At 41.6% G+C, this 6,784-nt stretch overlaps 1 long non-coding RNA gene across 1 annotated transcript; it reads right to left on the bottom strand.

Annotated features, from left to right (window-relative positions):
- Positions 1-887: 887 nt before the first annotated feature.
- LOC308362132 lies at positions 888-6,315 on the bottom strand. The gene is made up of 3 exons (XR_013968569.1): positions 6,221-6,315; positions 5,202-5,331; positions 888-3,767 (listed from the first exon to the last, which is right to left on the bottom strand). It is a non-coding gene; the product is annotated as an uncharacterized lncRNA (long non-coding RNA).
- Between the last annotated feature and the right edge of the window lie 469 nt (positions 6,316-6,784).

The following is a 6,784-nucleotide window of genomic DNA, read 5'->3' as shown; positions in this document are numbered from 1 at the left end:
TTTTGTGGTGATACGTTAAACTATTTAGCTAAAGTGAGCATTAACAATGTGTCTTGTTCTGTAACTTATTCTGTAACTCCTCAATTTATTTATTTTCTGAAAGCATGTATAGATGTATAGGTCTTCAACCTTTGAAAATGTCTTTTGTAGTTCCAATGTGTAGTATGGAGTTTGCTGGAGTCATCTGATACCATTCTTAGGTTTACCTTCAAATTACCAAACTATTTTCTTGGCAGGGCCTTTTTCCAAGATGGAACAGAGTTGGAGTGCGTAGAGAGAGAGAGAGTCGAGAGGCTAGTTTGGAAAAGGCTGTATGTTTTTGTGGAAGTTACCATGCTACTCCTGCACGCTTCTTATGGTCAGGGAATTATTACTTCTTGGCTTTTGCCCTGCATACAGCCAGACCTTTACTGCTGGCCTGCAGCACTCCCAAACTAGCCTGCTCTGACAATTTCATGAAGACAAGTGCACAAATCCATTTTTAAAGTACTTCTCGCAAAATGTCAAAGAGTGCCCATTTTTAGATGTCAAGCCAGATTTGAGAGGTTGGAAACACCAATGTTGTACTGAAAAGTGCAAATCAAATTCAAATGATTCAAATTTCAAGTATGTACCTTGTATTGTATTCATGAATGATTTTTTTTTTTTGCACATTTGTGAATTGTCATTTGGGCTTTAATACTCAGAACACAGGTGTGTGGTTTCTTGTGACTCATGAATACACAAGTCTGAATTTTATTTAACATGTTCTGACTTCAGAGCTTTGAGCCTAAATTCAAACATGTAAATTCAGATTGTTATTGTGCAAAATTCAGAAAGTCTGCAGATCTACCTTTATTCTATTGTTCCAAATTTTGAAGAAGTGCAAATGAGGACAGCACAACCGATCTGCGTAGTTTCTTTATTACAGTGTAGATTCACTTGGTAGAAAATGTTTTAAGGCCAACAGTGCCTACTCAATCAATATCATCAGTCTCTTGTAGATTTTTGGTAATATACTTCAACCAGCTACAACCACCTCCAATAAGGGTTCTTGTGTATGGCGTTCTTTAAAACAATTATAATATATGGTGATTGACCTGTTTCATGACATGCTATCAAGGACACTTTGTTGTGCAAGTTAAATTGTATCTGTAAATAAATGAACCAAGATTCACCAAGATCCCACACATTCTTAAATGGACTTACATGAGGGACCTTTCTTTTCTGAAGGATATGGAGCCAACAGGAACTTCCAGGAGTTACCCCACTCAGACAAAGATGTTTTTTCTATTTGGGAACTCATTGAATCGTTTGAAAACTTCCATGAATCAACCCATTCAAGGGACATATTCTCAGCCTCTGCTTTGCCTTTGCCTCCTCTGTTGGGGCCTCTCCTTGCCCGGGGTTGGGTTTTCGCTAGTTTCGAAGCATCTGCCCACCTCTTTGTCGGTGGGCTGGATTGTTCTATTCCAGAATAAATGTGCTTCTTTGTTTTATTTATTTTGGGCATTATAAGTGAGCTATCTGACTGACTGGATGTGGTGTTACTTATTTGGGGCACAAGTTTACTCTGTGACTTCGTGAATCTCCAAGATGTGCCCCACAACTTCTGTGAGAGGGCCTCCGAGTTGAGATAAGAATAGAGGTCATCGTTGCACCTTCTCCTTGACCACAGCACTTTATCTTTACGATGGAATACTTTTGGAGTGTCATCCCACTCCAGAGGCTGAGGGCCACACACCTTCCATGACATTCCCCATTCTGACTGTTTGCCCTGAGGTACATCTGCAAGGGGAACATATTCAGGCACTGGAAGCTGGTGGTGACTTAGAAGAGTTGCCACTGTCCAAGATTCCATCCATTCTGTTGGCGGAACTCTCTCCTTAAACACATCAGGGTTGAAAGATCTGCTAAATTGCCCCACTTTTGGTACACGATGGAGGGTTTTCTTGGGCATGATCTCCATAGACTCTCCAAGCCTTTTTTCTTGTGGTGGACGCTCATACCAGTTAAATTCAGAGAACTCCCATGAATCCGACCACTCTGTCATAGAGGGTCCGTCATGAAGGGTCTGTCTGGATTGGGTGCTTGAGACCCTCCAAGAGTCCTCCCATCCTGCTGCAAGGGGGCTTCTTCTGCACTGCTGCTGCTGTCGCTGAGCAGGCAGAGCTGAAGGCTGTGCTGCAGTTGCGCCCTCTACGCGGTGCTGTCTTCTTGTGGACCTCCAAGAGTCACTCAATCCTCTGTTTCCAGTTGGGCCATTATGAGGGACCTCTTGATTGTGGCGTTCATGTTCCCTTGCCCATCTGTCTTGCCTGACATTTGCAGTTGAGGACCAGCCTTGATCCCAAAGACTGCTGTCCTGGTTTAGTGCACCATTTGTGCATTTCCAAGCTGTGGCCCACTCAGACGCAGGTGTTTCACCTTTTTCAGGCTCTCTAAATTGCCTTGATCTATTGGGCCTAGTTCTGACTTCCTCAGTTCTGAGCTGATGCTTCAAAGACTTGCAGGACTCTTTCCATTCAGGTGAAAAACAATACTTCTCTTTTATGCTAATAGAATCCAGCATCTCTGCTTTTATGCCCCTTTTTGGAAGATATAAGACTTCATATTTGTCCTGGTTTTTCTCAATGCCTATCTCCCTCTTAGGCAATCCGTTATCAGGTTTACTCTCTTCTACCTTCATTCCCTCATTTTTCTTTTCCTCTCCCTTGGGTTCCACTTTCTTTCTGGGCTTCACACTTTCTAGAATGGACATGTTTTTAGCAACCTCCCAAGACTTTCCCCATTCAGCCATGGGGTTATTACCCTCACAGAACTGGGCATTCCCTAATTTATATTTCTCAGCCCTGCATACCGGTATTATCACGCCATAAACATTTGGGTCTAGTGGTGCACTATCCATTACATCGCCTGATGTTTCTGAAGACTCATCATGGTTCTCAACTGGTTTTGAGATCTTCCAAGCCTCAGCCCATCCAGATACCTTTGATGTTTTTCCAAATGAGTTTGAAACAGAATGGAACTGATGATTGAAATACTTCCAAGATGAGTCCCATTTGCATTCAGATTGTTCTCCGTTGCCCTGTTGATAACTTTCTTCATTCTGGGCCATATCTTCCTGAAAGCAGACATCGGAGGGTTTTGTGCTCTGCCAAGATTGACTCCATTCAGAGGAGCAGTTCTCCTCATTTCTGCGCTGTGAGGCCTCAAGGCACATTAACCGAGCCATCGGCCCAGACATGGGCCCGTTGGTTGCATCCTCCATGTTCTTCCCCTGAGATTTTTTATACTTCCAAGATGTCTCCCACTCTGATGACAACTGATTCTCCAAAGATGGCAATTTATCAAAAGGCCTATCCATTTTTTCCCACAACTTTACCTCCCTCTGCTCACCATTGGTGTTCTCTTGCTCAATCCAAGCTTGCCCATCAAGCTGTGGTTGAAAATTCAAGCATTTCCATGCCTTTCCCCACTCAGAACCCTCTGGTTTGTTTGAACCTTCTCCTGGTGCCTTGGAGAACTTCCAAGATGTTGACCATATTGACCCATTAGGCTGGGAGCTTTTCAGTAAGGAGAACTTGTCACCCTTCTGAGGAGTCTTCAACAGAGGTCGACGACCAAGAGGGAAGCCACTAGGCCCGTTATCGGTTTCTGGTGACCTTGTTTTGCTCACTGAAATTCTAGGTCTTGGTGGTGCACTTTCAGGTACTGGAAGCGTCTTCTCCTGCCTCCTTTGAGGCTTGTATTTGTCGCCCATACGGTTCTGCCATTCTTGATTGATCCTGTAGCAAAGACATAACACAAGCAAGTTTATTAACATGTTAAAAAAATATATAAAAATAAAGCAATTTACAAATCAAAAGAGCGTGATTGGATGTATTTCTCATGTGGAGTATAGAGAGGCTTGGAACTCCTGGCCTCAGAAATGTCAAACTGTTGGCATTTGTAACCCAAAAGAGTTTATTGATCAATAGACTTCCCTCCAAATAGTCAGAAAAGCTAATCATGGGTACAATTAAATACACTGTGACATCATAGGGGTTATCAAGGCCGGTCCCAAAAGCTTTCCTAAGGAGACACAGGTTGATAGGGTAATGTTCTCCTAGAGGACAACCTGTAATGGAAATCAATGTTGATGTAGAACCTGTGAAATTGGAGCAAAGTGTTATAGTGTCCAGAAGAGCATTAAGAAAATCCCTGCTGGCCACCAGGAGAATTATAAATGAAGCTGGGGTTCCGGTCTAGTTCCCTTAGTAATGTAAAACTCTGAAAAGCTTTGATCCGAAGAGGATGTTGGAGCAGTTTGGAGTGCTGTAACAATGAAAGAAAGACTGAGAGGTGTAGCATGTGAATGTGATTATTTTCTGTGTGAGTGTGTGTGTGTGTGTGTGTGTGTGTGTGTGTGTGTGTGTGTATGCGTGTGTGTGTGTGTGTGTGTGTGTGTGTGTGTGTGTGTGTGTGTTTGTGTAAGTATTTTTATTTATTTTTTACTTTTTCTGTCAGTTATGTAAGAAAAGGTCATAGGTCTCTTTCTCTGCTATTAATATGTGCTGTCTATTTTTAGTTTGCAACACATGGTGCTGCAAAATGACATATGCTTGCTTGGGTTCCTTGGGATAATGCAGGTCATCTGATATTTGGGAGAGTGATGGACAAAAACAAATACAGACCAAGCTAGCAGAGCCGACCAAAAGAAATGAAAAAAACTGTCCTAGCTACATTTCATACAAGGGAAAGCCCTTCATTACAAACCAATAATCCTCTTGTTTCTCATATGATACATCAGACCTTCATCTACACTGTTGTCCAAAATAGCTTTTATCTCTTGTCATTGTTGGCACCTCTGTCTGTTGGTAACACTACACTAGTGTACATTAACTCACACACCCCAGTTATGGAATAATCGATTGCACAAACAAACTAAAATAATGTTTTTAATTATGTTGTCCAAGCCCTTAATCTGTGTAGCACTTTGAGCTTTTTCATGTTTTGTTGTGTGTCATTTGAGGATGTCATTTTCTGGAGTGCAGAGGCAGTAAAAAGCAAGTTTTCACGTATCAAAAAAAAAGACTCTAACCTAACCTCACCCAATGCTATTGGACCATTGCAACGAGTGGTAAAGTCCCACTACATGTATAGTAGCTTAAAATCAGACCCCCCTGTCTGTGGCTTTTGTAATTGTCCCGCCCAGTTAAAGTATAGCAACAGATTCTTACTTCTCCAGGGCACTTTGCTCCGCCCGCACTGCTTCAAGCTGCTGCTTCTGGACCTGGTCTCTGAACCTGATCTCCCACACGTTCTTTATGAGGTCTGCATTACTGTTTACTGATTCCATCCCGTCTATCTCTGTAGGCAGTTAAAAAATCATTTTAAGCAAAGCGAGTCCGATGGAATGTGTACAAACAACATGTGAAATGTGTTGATGGCAAGTCTGTGAACAATTGATCCATACATGGGGTGTAAGGATACCTGTTTCCCGTGCAAATAACCTCTGTAGTGCAGTAAATATGTATTAGTCAACACCTCAATGTTTCATCTGTGAACCTTATTCCTGTTTCCTAGGACTGCAATCCAAAACAAACCATATTCAAGAATCCCCCCCCCCCCCCCCCCATAAAACTGCCTGTTCATCTTGTTGTGTATTGTTTTTCTTTTGCCAGGGAGAGGGACGGCAAACGCCATACAACATGTTATATAAAACACAAAAGCAAACAAAGCAACTCCATCTGCCTGCCAAAGTATGCATAACGAAATAGCCATGCTTAGAGGAGGAAAGACAATTCCTGATTTTAAAAGGACAATATTTGACATGTATGTGTTTTAAAATACTGTTCACTTTTTCATTCACTGTTATCTTTCAAGAGCACACAATCATCGTGTAACTGAAAATATTCAAAGGAGAAAGAAGCCCAATGGTGCACCCTTCAGTCAACCACTATCACTTCATTAATATGTCTGAACAACATTTTAATAATAGTTTCTTTAAATTAAATTTTTTTCCCCCATGGCACAACATTGAGTTTTGCATTTAAGCATTTAAGTAAAATCATTTAAGTCAAAGAAGCCAATGGTGCACCCTTCAGTCAACCATTATCACTTCATTAATATGTCTGAAGAACATTTTAAAAATAGTTTCTTTAAATTACTCATTTTTTCCCCCATGGCACAACATTGACTTTTGCATTTAAGCATTTAAGTAAAATAATTTAAGTCAAAGATAATTAAGAAAACTCACCAGAGTCCAGAGACACAGCTCTTGGGGCAAACTTAAAGATAGCCTGTTCACACAGGCAGACAGAAGCAACTCCTATATATCACAATGTGTCAACTGTAATTCACTTAGCCCATGTGATCAGGACGCTTCGGCCATTGCTATGTATAGACCATAAGAGTGATATGACTCCCTCCCTCCCCTCTCGTCTTACTGTGCTACAAGCACAGACATACTTCATGCTACAGACATAGTCTTCAGCTGCCTATTCTCAGGATATGGAGACAAATCTGCTGGCATAAAGAGCCTTATGTTACAATAGGGACCCACTCTGTACCACGCTGATAGAGAAAGACAGTTGGACAAAACACTAGTGAATATATATATATCTATAGGCTATAATCTGCCTGTCTCCTACAAAGTCTGGTGCCACAATAGGCAGCATGTTATATGTTGAGGTGACAGACCCATTCAACCCACCTCTCATTCACAATTGTTTTGCCAGACATGGTCAGGGCGTTTCAAGAACACCTAACAGGGTGTTTTGCATGTTTTTGAAGAAATGGGGTTCAGTTACCAAGTGGATGA

Source organism: Sprattus sprattus (genome assembly GCF_963457725.1).
Source record: "Sprattus sprattus genome assembly, chromosome: 3".
NCBI lineage: Eukaryota > Metazoa > Chordata > Actinopteri > Clupeiformes > Clupeidae > Sprattus > Sprattus sprattus.
The sequence above is the reverse complement of the archived record's forward strand: the minus strand, read 5'-3'. Positions and strand labels throughout refer to the sequence as shown.